The 16,177-nt window shown below is 46.5% G+C and overlaps 12 non-coding genes across 12 annotated transcripts; all 12 read right to left on the bottom strand.

Annotated features, from left to right (window-relative positions):
- Positions 1–490: 490 nt before the first annotated feature.
- LOC142264619 (U2 spliceosomal RNA) lies at positions 491–681 on the bottom strand. Its single transcript, XR_012731091.1, has one exon. It is a non-coding gene; the product is annotated as a U2 spliceosomal RNA (small nuclear RNA).
- A 1,117-nt stretch (positions 682–1,798) lies between these two features.
- On the bottom strand, positions 1,799–1,989 carry LOC142264618 (U2 spliceosomal RNA). The gene has a single exon (XR_012731090.1). It is a non-coding gene; the product is annotated as a U2 spliceosomal RNA (small nuclear RNA).
- A 1,117-nt stretch (positions 1,990–3,106) lies between these two features.
- Positions 3,107–3,297, bottom strand: LOC142264617 (U2 spliceosomal RNA). Its single transcript, XR_012731089.1, has one exon. It is a non-coding gene; the product is annotated as a U2 spliceosomal RNA (small nuclear RNA).
- A 1,117-nt stretch (positions 3,298–4,414) lies between these two features.
- On the bottom strand, positions 4,415–4,605 carry LOC142264616 (U2 spliceosomal RNA). The gene has a single exon (XR_012731088.1). It is a non-coding gene; the product is annotated as a U2 spliceosomal RNA (small nuclear RNA).
- Positions 4,606–5,722: 1,117 nt separating this feature from the next.
- On the bottom strand, positions 5,723–5,913 carry LOC142264615 (U2 spliceosomal RNA). Its single transcript, XR_012731087.1, has one exon. It is a non-coding gene; the product is annotated as a U2 spliceosomal RNA (small nuclear RNA).
- A 1,117-nt stretch (positions 5,914–7,030) lies between these two features.
- On the bottom strand, positions 7,031–7,221 carry LOC142264612 (U2 spliceosomal RNA). Its single transcript, XR_012731085.1, has one exon. It is a non-coding gene; the product is annotated as a U2 spliceosomal RNA (small nuclear RNA).
- Positions 7,222–8,338: 1,117 nt separating this feature from the next.
- LOC142264611 (U2 spliceosomal RNA) lies at positions 8,339–8,529 on the bottom strand. Its single transcript, XR_012731084.1, has one exon. It is a non-coding gene; the product is annotated as a U2 spliceosomal RNA (small nuclear RNA).
- A 1,117-nt stretch (positions 8,530–9,646) lies between these two features.
- Positions 9,647–9,837, bottom strand: LOC142264610 (U2 spliceosomal RNA). The gene has a single exon (XR_012731083.1). It is a non-coding gene; the product is annotated as a U2 spliceosomal RNA (small nuclear RNA).
- Positions 9,838–10,954: 1,117 nt separating this feature from the next.
- On the bottom strand, positions 10,955–11,145 carry LOC142264558 (U2 spliceosomal RNA). Its single transcript, XR_012731042.1, has one exon. It is a non-coding gene; the product is annotated as a U2 spliceosomal RNA (small nuclear RNA).
- A 1,117-nt stretch (positions 11,146–12,262) lies between these two features.
- On the bottom strand, positions 12,263–12,453 carry LOC142264609 (U2 spliceosomal RNA). The gene has a single exon (XR_012731082.1). It is a non-coding gene; the product is annotated as a U2 spliceosomal RNA (small nuclear RNA).
- Positions 12,454–13,570: 1,117 nt separating this feature from the next.
- LOC142264608 (U2 spliceosomal RNA) lies at positions 13,571–13,761 on the bottom strand. The gene has a single exon (XR_012731081.1). It is a non-coding gene; the product is annotated as a U2 spliceosomal RNA (small nuclear RNA).
- A 1,117-nt stretch (positions 13,762–14,878) lies between these two features.
- On the bottom strand, positions 14,879–15,069 carry LOC142264607 (U2 spliceosomal RNA). Its single transcript, XR_012731080.1, has one exon. It is a non-coding gene; the product is annotated as a U2 spliceosomal RNA (small nuclear RNA).
- Positions 15,070–16,177: the final 1,108 nt, after the last annotated feature.

Genomic DNA, 16,177 nt, shown 5'->3' with positions numbered 1-16,177 from the left:
TCAACAGGCAGGCTACAGAAAAGCTTACTAACAAAGGTTAGAGAGGGGCTTTCTCAGAGGGCTTTTTACAGTTTGTCTATTCCCAATTAGCCGGTTTAGTATACTTAATGAAAGTACTAATTCTTTCATAGGCCGCCCATTCTTAGTATTTGACGTTCAGGTAACAACAGGTAACTTTATTTGGAGTGGAAGCAGAGAGATAACACCAGATGCCAATTGTAGATCCTCTCACACCTGTGGTCACTGCAGCATCTGACTCCACTTTGTCCAAAAGGGATCTATTCCATTCAATTACACATGATCTAGATTAGACTGACAACAAGATACTGCACGGGACATAGCAGAGTTGGTGAAGTTGAGTGGTGATGAGTTTGCTATTTGGATGAATAAAGCAAGTAAAAAGTGTGTTAGATAAAAATTCATTTCAATTCGCTAATCGGGCTAATATGAATCAGGTGAATCGAGTTCTGCTTTTGGAAACTGGGTTAAGAAGGGGTGCACCGTTCCTGGAGGTACTGCAATACCAGGTCAATGCGTGGAGTGGACAGAGCAAGCTCTTTTTCCATCTCCCTGTTCTAAAAATCCATTTAATATATGGTCCCCAGATAGGGGACGTATCAGATATTAAACTGATAAGAACAGATACTACACTTGATCTTAGCCAAAAGGCCGAGAAGCGATAACCAGAATTGGTTTGGGCCTCGAGTGGCACCCTGGCCTATGCCGGACACATCTTAGGGAGAGAGAGCGAGAGGGAGACAAACCCACGCCTACACAAGACATTTTGTCACCCAAGCCAACCCTTGAAAAGGCTGCTTTGCAGAGCAAAAACAAGAAGAATGGTGCGTTTTGCAGCCGCCGCCCACTGCAATGAATCTGAATAACTCCTCCTTTAGGGCGCAAGCAACTCCCCTCCCCCTTGCAGTCTTTCCAATTCACGATACAAAAAGACGGACAGGACAGGTTGCCTGACTTTCCGTCACTGCCACCCTTTGCCATCCTTACCCGTAGAAAGCCCTTTCATCATCCCCAAACCCTAATCTTTTCCCTTTCCTTCCCAGCCCCCAAACCCTGCCCTCTGTACCTTTCTCACCACCCGCTTCCCTTCTCCTGTCATCCCCCTACCACCCGGGAAAAAAAGAGATTGCCCCCTCCTTCCACTAGCCCACCCTCCCACCCAAAGAACAACTTCTTCTGCGCAGCTTGTTTTCTAGGCAGCAGCGCTATTGTGATGTCATCGGGGGGCATTGTGACAAGCCGCCAGTGTTCCGTCTCTTCATGTTGTGCACTGTTCAAACCGAAAATACATCAACAGGCAGGCTACAGAAAAGCTTACTAACAAAGGTTAGAGAGGGGCTTTCTCAGAGGGCTTTTTACAGTTTGTCTATTCCCAATTAGCCGGTTTAGTATACTTAATGAAAGTACTAATTCTTTCATAGGCCGCCCATTCTTAGTATTTGACGTTCAGGTAACAACAGGTAACTTTATTTGGAGTGGAAGCAGAGAGATAACACCAGATGCCAATTGTAGATCCTCTCACACCTGTGGTCACTGCAGCATCTGACTCCACTTTGTCCAAAAGGGATCTATTCCATTCAATTACACATGATCTAGATTAGACTGACAACAAGATACTGCACGGGACATAGCAGAGTTGGTGAAGTTGAGTGGTGATGAGTTTGCTATTTGGATGAATAAAGCAAGTAAAAAGTGTGTTAGATAAAAATTCATTTCAATTCGCTAATCGGGCTAATATGAATCAGGTGAATCGAGTTCTGCTTTTGGAAACTGGGTTAAGAAGGGGTGCACCGTTCCTGGAGGTACTGCAATACCAGGTCAATGCGTGGAGTGGACAGAGCAAGCTCTTTTTCCATCTCCCTGTTCTAAAAATCCATTTAATATATGGTCCCCAGATAGGGGACGTATCAGATATTAAACTGATAAGAACAGATACTACACTTGATCTTAGCCAAAAGGCCGAGAAGCGATAACCAGAATTGGTTTGGGCCTCGAGTGGCACCCTGGCCTATGCCGGACACATCTTAGGGAGAGAGAGCGAGAGGGAGACAAACCCACGCCTACACAAGACATTTTGTCACCCAAGCCAACCCTTGAAAAGGCTGCTTTGCAGAGCAAAAACAAGAAGAATGGTGCGTTTTGCAGCCGCCGCCCACTGCAATGAATCTGAATAACTCCTCCTTTAGGGCGCAAGCAACTCCCCTCCCCCTTGCAGTCTTTCCAATTCACGATACAAAAAGACGGACAGGACAGGTTGCCTGACTTTCCGTCACTGCCACCCTTTGCCATCCTTACCCGTAGAAAGCCCTTTCATCATCCCGAAACCCTAATCTTTTCCCTTTCCTTCCCAGCCCCCAAACCCTGCCCTCTGTACCTTTCTCACCACCCGCTTCCCTTCTCCTGTCATCCCCCTACCACCCGGGAAAAAAAGAGATTGCCCCCTCCTTCCACTAGCCCACCCTCCCACCCAAAGAACAACTTCTTCTGCGCAGCTTGTTTTCTAGGCAGCAGCGCTATTGTGATGTCATCGGGGGGCATTGTGACAAGCCGCCAGTGTTCCGTCTCTTCATGTTGTGCACTGTTCAAACCGAAAATACATCAACAGGCAGGCTACAGAAAAGCTTACTAACAAAGGTTAGAGAGGGGCTTTCTCAGAGGGCTTTTTACAGTTTGTCTATTCCCAATTAGCCGGTTTAGTATACTTAATGAAAGTACTAATTCTTTCATAGGCCGCCCATTCTTAGTATTTGACGTTCAGGTAACAACAGGTAACTTTATTTGGAGTGGAAGCAGAGAGATAACACCAGATGCCAACTGTAGATCCTCTCACACCTGTGGTCACTGCAGCATCTGACTCCACTTTGTCCAAAAGGGATCTATTCCATTCAATTACACATGATCTAGATTAGACTGACAACAAGATACTGCACGGGACATAGCAGAGTTGGTGAAGTTGAGTGGTGATGAGTTTGCTATTTGGATGAATAAAGCAAGTAAAAAGTGTGTTAGATAAAAATTCATTTCAATTCGCTAATCGGGCTAATATGAATCAGGTGAATCGAGTTCTGCTTTTGGAAACTGGGTTAAGAAGGGGTGCACCGTTCCTGGAGGTACTGCAATACCAGGTCAATGCGTGGAGTGGACAGAGCAAGCTCTTTTTCCATCTCCCTGTTCTAAAAATCCATTTAATATATGGTCCCCAGATAGGGGACGTATCAGATATTAAACTGATAAGAACAGATACTACACTTGATCTTAGCCAAAAGGCCGAGAAGCGATAACCAGAATTGGTTTGGGCCTCGAGTGGCACCCTGGCCTATGCCGGACACATCTTAGGGAGAGAGAGCGAGAGGGAGACAAACCCACGCCTACACAAGACATTTTGTCACCCAAGCCAACCCTTGAAAAGGCTGCTTTGCAGAGCAAAAACAAGAAGAATGGTGCGTTTTGCAGCCGCCGCCCACTGCAATGAATCTGAATAACTCCTCCTTTAGGGCGCAAGCAACTCCCCTCCCCCTTGCAGTCTTTCCAATTCACGATACAAAAAGACGGACAGGACAGGTTGCCTGACTTTCCGTCACTGCCACCCTTTGCCATCCTTACCCGTAGAAAGCCCTTTCATCATCCCCAAACCCTAATCTTTTCCCTTTCCTTCCCAGCCCCCAAACCCTGCCCTCTGTACCTTTCTCACCACCCGCTTCCCTTCTCCTGTCATCCCCCTACCACCCGGGAAAAAAAGAGATTGCCCCCTCCTTCCACTAGCCCACCCTCCCACCCAAAGAACAACTTCTTCTGCGCAGCTTGTTTTCTAGGCAGCAGCGCTATTGTGATGTCATCGGGGGGCATTGTGACAAGCCGCCAGTGTTCCGTCTCTTCATGTTGTGCACTGTTCAAACCGAAAATACATCAACAGGCAGGCTACAGAAAAGCTTACTAACAAAGGTTAGAGAGGGGCTTTCTCAGAGGGCTTTTTACAGTTTGTCTATTCCCAATTAGCCGGTTTAGTATACTTAATGAAAGTACTAATTCTTTCATAGGCCGCCCATTCTTAGTATTTGACGTTCAGGTAACAACAGGTAACTTTATTTGGAGTGGAAGCAGAGAGATAACACCAGATGCCAATTGTAGATCCTCTCACACCTGTGGTCACTGCAGCATCTGACTCCACTTTGTCCAAAAGGGATCTATTCCATTCAATTACACATGATCTAGATTAGACTGACAACAAGATACTGCACGGGACATAGCAGAGTTGGTGAAGTTGAGTGGTGATGAGTTTGCTATTTGGATGAATAAAGCAAGTAAAAAGTGTGTTAGATAAAAATTCATTTCAATTCGCTAATCGGGCTAATATGAATCAGGTGAATCGAGTTCTGCTTTTGGAAACTGGGTTAAGAAGGGGTGCACCGTTCCTGGAGGTACTGCAATACCAGGTCAATGCGTGGAGTGGACAGAGCAAGCTCTTTTTCCATCTCCCTGTTCTAAAAATCCATTTAATATATGGTCCCCAGATAGGGGACGTATCAGATATTAAACTGATAAGAACAGATACTACACTTGATCTTAGCCAAAAGGCCGAGAAGCGATAACCAGAATTGGTTTGGGCCTCGAGTGGCACCCTGGCCTATGCCGGACACATCTTAGGGAGAGAGAGCGAGAGGGAGACAAACCCACGCCTACACAAGACATTTTGTCACCCAAGCCAACCCTTGAAAAGGCTGCTTTGCAGAGCAAAAACAAGAAGAATGGTGCGTTTTGCAGCCGCCGCCCACTGCAATGAATCTGAATAACTCCTCCTTTAGGGCGCAAGCAACTCCCCTCCCCCTTGCAGTCTTTCCAATTCACGATACAAAAAGACGGACAGGACAGGTTGCCTGACTTTCCGTCACTGCCACCCTTTGCCATCCTTACCCGTAGAAAGCCCTTTCATCATCCCCAAACCCTAATCTTTTCCCTTTCCTTCCCAGCCCCCAAACCCTGCCCTCTGTACCTTTCTCACCACCCGCTTCCCTTCTCCTGTCATCCCCCTACCACCCGGGAAAAAAAGAGATTGCCCCCTCCTTCCACTAGCCCACCCTCCCACCCAAAGAACAACTTCTTCTGCGCAGCTTGTTTTCTAGGCAGCAGCGCTATTGTGATGTCATCGGGGGGCATTGTGACAAGCCGCCAGTGTTCCGTCTCTTCATGTTGTGCACTGTTCAAACCGAAAATACATCAACAGGCAGGCTACAGAAAAGCTTACTAACAAAGGTTAGAGAGGGGCTTTCTCACAGGGCTTTTTACAGTTTGTCTATTCCCAATTAGCCGGTTTAGTATACTTAATGAAAGTACTAATTCTTTCATAGGCCGCCCATTCTTAGTATTTGACGTTCAGGTAACAACAGGTAACTTTATTTGGAGTGGAAGCAGAGAGATAACACCAGATGCCAATTGTAGATCCTCTCACACCTGTGGTCACTGCAGCATCTGACTCCACTTTGTCCAAAAGGGATCTATTCCATTCAATTACACATGATCTAGATTAGACTGACAACAAGATACTGCACGGGACATAGCAGAGTTGGTGAAGTTGAGTGGTGATGAGTTTGCTATTTGGATGAATAAAGCAAGTAAAAAGTGTGTTAGATAAAAATTCATTTCAATTCGCTAATCGGGCTAATATGAATCAGGTGAATCGAGTTCTGCTTTTGGAAACTGGGTTAAGAAGGGGTGCACCGTTCCTGGAGGTACTGCAATACCAGGTCAATGCGTGGAGTGGACAGAGCAAGCTCTTTTTCCATCTCCCTGTTCTAAAAATCCATTTAATATATGGTCCCCAGATAGGGGACGTATCAGATATTAAACTGATAAGAACAGATACTACACTTGATCTTAGCCAAAAGGCCGAGAAGCGATAACCAGAATTGGTTTGGGCCTCGAGTGGCACCCTGGCCTATGCCGGACACATCTTAGGGAGAGAGAGCGAGAGGGAGACAAACCCACGCCTACACAAGACATTTTGTCACCCAAGCCAACCCTTGAAAAGGCTGCTTTGCAGAGCAAAAACAAGAAGAATGGTGCGTTTTGCAGCCGCCGCCCACTGCAATGAATCTGAATAACTCCTCCTTTAGGGCGCAAGCAACTCCCCTCCCCCTTGCAGTCTTTCCAATTCACGATACAAAAAGACGGACAGGACAGGTTGCCTGACTTTCCGTCACTGCCACCCTTTGCCATCCTTACCCGTAGAAAGCCCTTTCATCATCCCCAAACCCTAATCTTTTCCCTTTCCTTCCCAGCCCCCAAACCCTGCCCTCTGTACCTTTCTCACCACCCGCTTCCCTTCTCCTGTCATCCCCCTACCACCCGGGAAAAAAAGAGATTGCCCCCTCCTTCCACTAGCCCACCCTCCCACCCAAAGAACAACTTCTTCTGCGCAGCTTGTTTTCTAGGCAGCAGCGCTATTGTGATGTCATCGGGGGGCATTGTGACAAGCCGCCAGTGTTCCGTCTCTTCATGTTGTGCACTGTTCAAACCGAAAATACATCAACAGGCAGGCTACAGAAAAGCTTACTAACAAAGGTTAGAGAGGGGCTTTCTCAGAGGGCTTTTTACAGTTTGTCTATTCCCAATTAGCCGGTTTAGTATACTTAATGAAAGTACTAATTCTTTCATAGGCCGCCCATTCTTAGTATTTGACGTTCAGGTAACAACAGGTAACTTTATTTGGAGTGGAAGCAGAGAGATAACACCAGATGCCAATTGTAGATCCTCTCACACCTGTGGTCACTGCAGCATCTGACTCCACTTTGTCCAAAAGGGATCTATTCCATTCAATTACACATGATCTAGATTAGACTGACAACAAGATACTGCACGGGACATAGCAGAGTTGGTGAAGTTGAGTGGTGATGAGTTTGCTATTTGGATGAATAAAGCAAGTAAAAAGTGTGTTAGATAAAAATTCATTTCAATTCGCTAATCGGGCTAATATGAATCAGGTGAATCGAGTTCTGCTTTTGGAAACTGGGTTAAGAAGGGGTGCACCGTTCCTGGAGGTACTGCAATACCAGGTCAATGCGTGGAGTGGACAGAGCAAGCTCTTTTTCCATCTCCCTGTTCTAAAAATCCATTTAATATATGGTCCCCAGATAGGGGACGTATCAGATATTAAACTGATAAGAACAGATACTACACTTGATCTTAGCCAAAAGGCCGAGAAGCGATAACCAGAATTGGTTTGGGCCTCGAGTGGCACCCTGGCCTATGCCGGACACATCTTAGGGAGAGAGAGCGAGAGGGAGACAAACCCACGCCTACACAAGACATTTTGTCACCCAAGCCAACCCTTGAAAAGGCTGCTTTGCAGAGCAAAAACAAGAAGAATGGTGCGTTTTGCAGCCGCCGCCCACTGCAATGAATCTGAATAACTCCTCCTTTAGGGCGCAAGCAACTCCCCTCCTCCTTGCAGTCTTTCCAATTCACGATACAAAAAGACGGACAGGACAGGTTGCCTGACTTTCCGTCACTGCCACCCTTTGCCATCCTTACCCGTAGAAAGCCCTTTCATCATCCCCAAACCCTAATCTTTTCCCTTTCCTTCCCAGCCCCCAAACCCTGCCCTCTGTACCTTTCTCACCACCCGCTTCCCTTCTCCTGTCATCCCCCTACCACCCGGGAAAAAAAGAGATTGCCCCCTCCTTCCACTAGCCCACCCTCCCACCCAAAGAACAACTTCTTCTGCGCAGCTTGTTTTCTAGGCAGCAGCGCTATTGTGATGTCATCGGGGGGCATTGTGACAAGCCGCCAGTGTTCCGTCTCTTCATGTTGTGCACTGTTCAAACCGAAAATACATCAACAGGCAGGCTACAGAAAAGCTTACTAACAAAGGTTAGAGAGGGGCTTTCTCAGAGGGCTTTTTACAGTTTGTCTATTCCCAATTAGCCGGTTTAGTATACTTAATGAAAGTACTAATTCTTTCATAGGCCGCCCATTCTTAGTATTTGACGTTCAGGTAACAACAGGTAACTTTATTTGGAGTGGAAGCAGAGAGATAACACCAGATGCCAATTGTAGATCCTCTCACACCTGTGGTCACTGCAGCATCTGACTCCACTTTGTCCAAAAGGGATCTATTCCATTCAATTACACATGATCTAGATTAGACTGACAACAAGATACTGCACGGGACATAGCAGAGTTGGTGAAGTTGAGTGGTGATGAGTTTGCTATTTGGATGAATAAAGCAAGTAAAAAGTGTGTTAGATAAAAATTCATTTCAATTCGCTAATCGGGCTAATATGAATCAGGTGAATCGAGTTCTGCTTTTGGAAACTGGGTTAAGAAGGGGTGCACCGTTCCTGGAGGTACTGCAATACCAGGTCAATGCGTGGAGTGGACAGAGCAAGCTCTTTTTCCATCTCCCTGTTCTAAAAATCCATTTAATATATGGTCCCCAGATAGGGGACGTATCAGATATTAAACTGATAAGAACAGATACTACACTTGATCTTAGCCAAAAGGCCGAGAAGCGATAACCAGAATTGGTTTGGGCCTCGAGTGGCACCCTGGCCTATGCCGGACACATCTTAGGGAGAGAGAGCGAGAGGGAGACAAACCCACGCCTACACAAGACATTTTGTCACCCAAGCCAACCCTTGAAAAGGCTGCTTTGCAGAGCAAAAACAAGAAGAATGGTGCGTTTTGCAGCCGCCGCCCACTGCAATGAATCTGAATAACTCCTCCTTTAGGGCGCAAGCAACTCCCCTCCCCCTTGCAGTCTTTCCAATTCACGATACAAAAAGACGGACAGGACAGGTTGCCTGACTTTCCGTCACTGCCACCCTTTGCCATCCTTACCCGTAGAAAGCCCTTTCATCATCCCCAAACCCTAATCTTTTCCCTTTCCTTCCCAGCCCCCAAACCCTGCCCTCTGTACCTTTCTCACCACCCGCTTCCCTTCTCCTGTCATCCCCCTACCACCCGGGAAAAAAAGAGATTGCCCCCTCCTTCCACTAGCCCACCCTCCCACCCAAAGAACAACTTCTTCTGCGCAGCTTGTTTTCTAGGCAGCAGCGCTATTGTGATGTCATCGGGGGGCATTGTGACAAGCCGCCAGTGTTCCGTCTCTTCATGTTGTGCACTGTTCAAACCGAAAATACATCAACAGGCAGGCTACAGAAAAGCTTACTAACAAAGGTTAGAGAGGGGCTTTCTCAGAGGGCTTTTTACAGTTTGTCTATTCCCAATTAGCCGGTTTAGTATACTTAATGAAAGTACTAATTCTTTCATAGGCCGCCCATTCTTAGTATTTGACGTTCAGGTAACAACAGGTAACTTTATTTGGAGTGGAAGCAGAGAGATAACACCAGATGCCAATTGTAGATCCTCTCACACCTGTGGTCACTGCAGCATCTGACTCCACTTTGTCCAAAAGGGATCTATTCCATTCAATTACACATGATCTAGATTAGACTGACAACAAGATACTGCACGGGACATAGCAGAGTTGGTGAAGTTGAGTGGTGATGAGTTTGCTATTTGGATGAATAAAGCAAGTAAAAAGTGTGTTAGATAAAAATTCATTTCAATTCGCTAATCGGGCTAATATGAATCAGGTGAATCGAGTTCTGCTTTTGGAAACTGGGTTAAGAAGGGGTGCACCGTTCCTGGAGGTACTGCAATACCAGGTCAATGCGTGGAGTGGACAGAGCAAGCTCTTTTTCCATCTCCCTGTTCTAAAAATCCATTTAATATATGGTCCCCAGATAGGGGACGTATCAGATATTAAACTGATAAGAACAGATACTACACTTGATCTTAGCCAAAAGGCCGAGAAGCGATAACCAGAATTGGTTTGGGCCTCGAGTGGCACCCTGGCCTATGCCGGACACATCTTAGGGAGAGAGAGCGAGAGGGAGACAAACCCACGCCTACACAAGACATTTTGTCACCCAAGCCAACCCTTGAAAAGGCTGCTTTGCAGAGCAAAAACAAGAAGAATGGTGCGTTTTGCAGCCGCCGCCCACTGCAATGAATCTGAATAACTCCTCCTTTAGGGCGCAAGCAACTCCCCTCCCCCTTGCAGTCTTTCCAATTCACGATACAAAAAGACGGACAGGACAGGTTGCCTGACTTTCCGTCACTGCCACCCTTTGCCATCCTTACCCGTAGAAAGCCCTTTCATCATCCCCAAACCCTAATCTTTTCCCTTTCCTTCCCAGCCCCCAAACCCTGCCCTCTGTACCTTTCTCACCACCCGCTTCCCTTCTCCTGTCATCCCCCTACCACCCGGGAAAAAAAGAGATTGCCCCCTCCTTCCACTAGCCCACCCTCCCACCCAAAGAACAACTTCTTCTGCGCAGCTTGTTTTCTAGGCAGCAGCGCTATTGTGATGTCATCGGGGGGCATTGTGACAAGCCGCCAGTGTTCCGTCTCTTCATGTTGTGCACTGTTCAAACCGAAAATACATCAACAGGCAGGCTACAGAAAAGCTTACTAACAAAGGTTAGAGAGGGGCTTTCTCAGAGGGCTTTTTACAGTTTGTCTATTCCCAATTAGCCGGTTTAGTATACTTAATGAAAGTACTAATTCTTTCATAGGCCGCCCATTCTTAGTATTTGACGTTCAGGTAACAACAGGTAACTTTATTTGGAGTGGAAGCAGAGAGATAACACCAGATGCCAATTGTAGATCCTCTCACACCTGTGGTCACTGCAGCATCTGACTCCACTTTGTCCAAAAGGGATCTATTCCATTCAATTACACATGATCTAGATTAGACTGACAACAAGATACTGCACGGGACATAGCAGAGTTGGTGAAGTTGAGTGGTGATGAGTTTGCTATTTGGATGAATAAAGCAAGTAAAAAGTGTGTTAGATAAAAATTCATTTCAATTCGCTAATCGGGCTAATATGAATCAGGTGAATCGAGTTCTGCTTTTGGAAACTGGGTTAAGAAGGGGTGCACCGTTCCTGGAGGTACTGCAATACCAGGTCAATGCGTGGAGTGGACAGAGCAAGCTCTTTTTCCATCTCCCTGTTCTAAAAATCCATTTAATATATGGTCCCCAGATAGGGGACGTATCAGATATTAAACTGATAAGAACAGATACTACACTTGAACTTAGCCAAAAGGCCGAGAAGCGATAACCAGAATTGGTTTGGGCCTCGAGTGGCACCCTGGCCTATGCCGGACACATCTTAGGGAGAGAGAGCGAGAGGGAGACAAACCCACGCCTACACAAGACATTTTGTCACCCAAGCCAACCCTTGAAAAGGCTGCTTTGCAGAGCAAAAACAAGAAGAATGGTGCGTTTTGCAGCCGCCGCCCACTGCAATGAATCTGAATAACTCCTCCTTTAGGGCGCAAGCAACTCCCCTCCCCCTTGCAGTCTTTCCAATTCACGATACAAAAAGACGGACAGGACAGGTTGCCTGACTTTCCGTCACTGCCACCCTTTGCCATCCTTACCCGTAGAAAGCCCTTTCATCATCCCCAAACCCTAATCTTTTCCCTTTCCTTCCCAGCCCCCAAACCCTGCCCTCTGTACCTTTCTCACCACCCGCTTCCCTTCTCCTGTCATCCCCCTACCACCCGGGAAAAAAAGAGATTGCCCCCTCCTTCCACTAGCCCACCCTCCCACCCAAAGAACAACTTCTTCTGCGCAGCTTGTTTTCTAGGCAGCAGCGCTATTGTGATGTCATCGGGGGGCATTGTGACAAGCCGCCAGTGTTCCGTCTCTTCATGTTGTGCACTGTTCAAACCGAAAATACATCAACAGGCAGGCTACAGAAAAGCTTACTAACAAAGGTTAGAGAGGGGCTTTCTCAGAGGGCTTTTTACAGTTTGTCTATTCCCAATTAGCCGGTTTAGTATACTTAATGAAAGTACTAATTCTTTCATAGGCCGCCCATTCTTAGTATTTGACGTTCAGGTAACAACAGGTAACTTTATTTGGAGTGGAAGCAGAGAGATAACACCAGATGCCAATTGTAGATCCTCTCACACCTGTGGTCACTGCAGCATCTGACTCCACTTTGTCCAAAAGGGATCTATTCCATTCAATTACACATGATCTAGATTAGACTGACAACAAGATACTGCACGGGACATAGCAGAGTTGGTGAAGTTGAGTGGTGATGAGTTTGCTATTTGGATGAATAAAGCAAGTAAAAAGTGTGTTAGATAAAAATTCATTTCAATTCGCTAATCGGGCTAATATGAATCAGGTGAATCGAGTTCTGCTTTTGGAAACTGGGTTAAGAAGGGGTGCACCGTTCCTGGAGGTACTGCAATACCAGGTCAATGCGTGGAGTGGACAGAGCAAGCTCTTTTTCCATCTCCCTGTTCTAAAAATCCATTTAATATATGGTCCCCAGATAGGGGACGTATCAGATATTAAACTGATAAGAACAGATACTACACTTGATCTTAGCCAAAAGGCCGAGAAGCGATAACCAGAATTGGTTTGGGCCTCGAGTGGCACCCTGGCCTATGCCGGACACATCTTAGGGAGAGAGAGCGAGAGGGAGACAAACCCACGCCTACACAAGACATTTTGTCACCCAAGCCAACCCTTGAAAAGGCTGCTTTGCAGAGCAAAAACAAGAAGAATGGTGCGTTTTGCAGCCGCCGCCCACTGCAATGAATCTGAATAACTCCTCCTTTAGGGCGCAAGCAACTCCCCTCCCCCTTGCAGTCTTTCCAATTCACGATACAAAAAGACGGACAGGACAGGTTGCCTGACTTTCCGTCACTGCCACCCTTTGCCATCCTTACCCGTAGAAAGCCCTTTCATCATCCCCAAACCCTAATCTTTTCCCTTTCCTTCCCAGCCCCCAAACCCTGCCCTCTGTACCTTTCTCACCACCCGCTTCCCTTCTCCTGTCATCCCCCTACCACCCGGGAAAAAAAGAGATTGCCCCCTCCTTCCACTAGCCCACCCTCCCACCCAAAGAACAACTTCTTCTGCGCAGCTTGTTTTCTAGGCAGCAGCGCTATTGTGATGTCATCGGGGGGCATTGTGACAAGCCGCCAGTGTTCCGTCTCTTCATGTTGTGCACTGTTCAAACCGAAAATACATCAACAGGCAGGCTACAGAAAAGCTTACTAACAAAGGTTAGAGAGGGGCTTTCTCAGAGGGCTTTTTACAGTTTGTCTATTCCCAATTAGCCGGTTTAGTATACTTAATGAAAGTACTAATTCTTTCATAGGCCGCCCATTCTTAGTATTTGACGTTCAGGTAACAACAGGTAACTTTATTTGGAGTGGAAGCAGAGAGATAACACCAGATGCCAATTGTAGATCCTCTCACACCTGTGGTCACTGCAGCATCTGACTCCACTTTGTCCAAAAGGGATCTATTCCATTCAATTACACATGATCTAGATTAGACTGACAACAAGATACTGCACGGGACATAGCAGAGTTGGTGAAGTTGAGTGGTGATGAGTTTGCTATTTGGATGAATAAAGCAAGTAAAAAGTGTGTTAGATAAAAATTCATTTCAATTCGCTAATCGGGCTAATATGAATCAGGTGAATCGAGTTCTGCTTTTGGAAACTGGGTTAAGAAGGGGTGCACCGTTCCTGGAGGTACTGCAATACCAGGTCAATGCGTGGAGTGGACAGAGCAAGCTCTTTTTCCATCTCCCTGTTCTAAAAATCCATTTAATATATGGTCCCCAGATAGGGGACGTATCAGATATTAAACTGATAAGAACAGATACTACACTTGATCTTAGCCAAAAGGCCGAGAAGCGATAACCAGAATTGGTTTGGGCCTCGAGTGGCACCCTGGCCTATGCCGGACACATCTTAGGGAGAGAGAGCGAGAGGGAGACAAACCCACGCCTACACAAGACATTTTGTCACCCAAGCCAACCCTTGAAAAGGCTGCTTTGCAGAGCAAAAACAAGAAGAATGGTGCGTTTTGCAGCCGCCGCCCACTGCAATGAATCTGAATAACTCCTCCTTTAGGGCGCAAGCAACTCCCCTCCCCCTTGCAGTCTTTCCAATTCACGATACAAAAAGACGGACAGGACAGGTTGCCTGACTTTCCGTCACTGCCACCCTTTGCCATCCTTACCCGTAGAAAGCCCTTTCATCATCCCCAAACCCTAATCTTTTCCCTTTCCTTCCCAGCCCCCAAACCCTGCCCTCTGTACCTTTCTCACCACCCGCTTCCCTTCTCCTGTCATCCCCCTACCACCCGGGAAAAAAAGAGATTGCCCCCTCCTTCCACTAGCCCACCCTCCCACCCAAAGAACAACTTCTTCTGCGCAGCTTGTTTTCTAGGCAGCAGCGCTATTGTGATGTCATCGGGGGGCATTGTGACAAGCCGCCAGTGTTCCGTCTCTTCATGTTGTGCACTGTTCAAACCGAAAATACATCAACAGGCAGGCTACAGAAAAGCTTACTAACAAAGGTTAGAGAGGGGCTTTCTCAGAGGGCTTTTTACAGTTTGTCTATTCCCAATTAGCCGGTTTAGTATACTTAATGAAAGTACTAATTCTTTCATAGGCCGCCCATTCTTAGTATTTGACGTTCAGGTAACAACAGGTAACTTTATTTGGAGTGGAAGCAGAGAGATAACACCAGATGCCAATTGTAGATCCTCTCACACCTGTGGTCACTGCAGCATCTGACTCCACTTTGTCCAAAAGGGATCTATTCCATTCAATTACACATGATCTAGATTAGACTGACAACAAGATACTGCACGGGACATAGCAGAGTTGGTGAAGTTGAGTGGTGATGAGTTTGCTATTTGGATGAATAAAGCAAGTAAAAAGTGTGTTAGATAAAAATTCATTTCAATTCGCTAATCGGGCTAATATGAATCAGGTGAATCGAGTTCTGCTTTTGGAAACTGGGTTAAGAAGGGGTGCACCGTTCCTGGAGGTACTGCAATACCAGGTCAATGCGTGGAGTGGACAGAGCAAGCTCTTTTTCCATCTCCCTGTTCTAAAAATCCATTTAATATATGGTCCCCAGATAGGGGACGTATCAGATATTAAACTGATAAGAACAGATACTACACTTGATCTTAGCCAAAAGGCCGAGAAGCGATAACCAGAATTGGTTTGGGCCTCGAGTGGCACCCTGGCCTATGCCGGACACATCTTAGGGAGAGAGAGCGAGAGGGAGACAAACCCACGCCTACACAAGACATTTTGTCACCCAAGCCAACCCTTGAAAAGGCTGCTTTGCAGAGCAAAAACAAGAAGAATGGTGCGTTTTGCAGCCGCCGCCCACTGCAATGAATCTGAATAACTCCTCCTTTAGGGCGCAAGCAACTCCCCTCCCCCTTGCAGTCTTTCCAATTCACGATACAAAAAGACGGACAGGACAGGTTGCCTGACTTTCCGTCACTGCCACCCTTTGCCATCCTTACCCGTAGAAAGCCCTTTCATCATCCCCAAACCCTAATCTTTTCCCTTTCCTTCCCAGCCCCCAAACCCTGCCCTCTGTACCTTTCTCACCACCCGCTTCCCTTCTCCTGTCATCCCCCTACCACCCGGGAAAAAAAGAGATTGCCCCCTCCTTCCACTAGCCCACCCTCCCACCCAAAGAACAACTTCTTCTGCGCAGCTTGTTTTCTAGGCAGCAGCGCTATTGTGATGTCATCGGGGGGCATTGTGACAAGCCGCCAGTGTTCCGTCTCTTCATGTTGTGCACTGTTCAAACCGAAAATACATCAACAGGCAGGCTACAGAAAAGCTTACTAACAAAGGTTAGAGAGGGGCTTTCTCAGAGGGCTTTTTACAGTTTGTCTATTCCCAATTAGCCGGTTTAGTATACTTAATGAAAGTACTAATTCTTTCATAGGCCGCCCATTCTTAGTATTTGACGTTCAGGTAACAACAGGTAACTTTATTTGGAGTGGAAGCAGAGAGATAACACCAGATGCCAATTGTAGATCCTCTCACACCTGTGGTCACTGCAGCATCTGACTCCACTTTGTCCAAAAGGGATCTATTCCATTCAATTACACATGATCTAGATTAGACTGACAACAAGATACTGCACGGGACATAGCAGAGTTGGTGAAGTTGAGTGGTGATGAGTTTGCTATTTGGATGAATAAAGCAAGTAAAAAGTGTGTTAGATAAAAATTCATTTCAATTCGCTAATCGGGCTAATATGAATCAGGTGAATCGAGTTCTGCTTTTGGAAAC

Source organism: Anomaloglossus baeobatrachus, unplaced genomic scaffold (genome assembly GCF_048569485.1).
Source record: "Anomaloglossus baeobatrachus isolate aAnoBae1 unplaced genomic scaffold, aAnoBae1.hap1 Scaffold_2668, whole genome shotgun sequence".
Taxonomy (NCBI): domain Eukaryota; kingdom Metazoa; phylum Chordata; class Amphibia; order Anura; family Aromobatidae; genus Anomaloglossus; species Anomaloglossus baeobatrachus.
This window is presented reverse-complemented; position numbering and strand designations above follow the sequence as displayed.